Here is a 441-nt window from a genome sequence, read left to right as displayed (position 1 = left end):
GTAGGTCTTGGAATTCAACAGAAAATATGTCATAGTTTTTTTGGTAGGAATTGGAACATCCCACACGAAGCTAAAGATAGAGGATTCCGATTGCTCCTCCTATTACGGTCCAATGGCATCTGCTATTCAATTTAAGATTGTCTTTGGGTATTTCTGATTAACTTAGCGTAGTTTTGAAAATCCACGCAATTGCAGAACAATCCGAGGGCATGAAACGAAGAAGGGAGAGAATCTGTTACAGACTGGGCTATTGAAATTGGTGGTTACGTTTCGCACGCCGTATATGGAGTAGAGCTCAATCGTTTCTTTTTCTCTGGAGTTGATGATATTACTCTGGATTTTTTATAGTCTTTAAAGTCTTGAAAATAATTAAAGAGAGTTAGAAATAAAAATCAATGTGCTTCTATTCATCATAAAAATTAATCTCTCTCTCTCTCTCTC

Source organism: Palaemon carinicauda, chromosome 12 (assembly GCF_036898095.1).
Source record: "Palaemon carinicauda isolate YSFRI2023 chromosome 12, ASM3689809v2, whole genome shotgun sequence".
Lineage (NCBI taxonomy): Eukaryota > Metazoa > Arthropoda > Malacostraca > Decapoda > Palaemonidae > Palaemon > Palaemon carinicauda.
Note: the sequence above shows the minus strand (reverse complement) of the source record.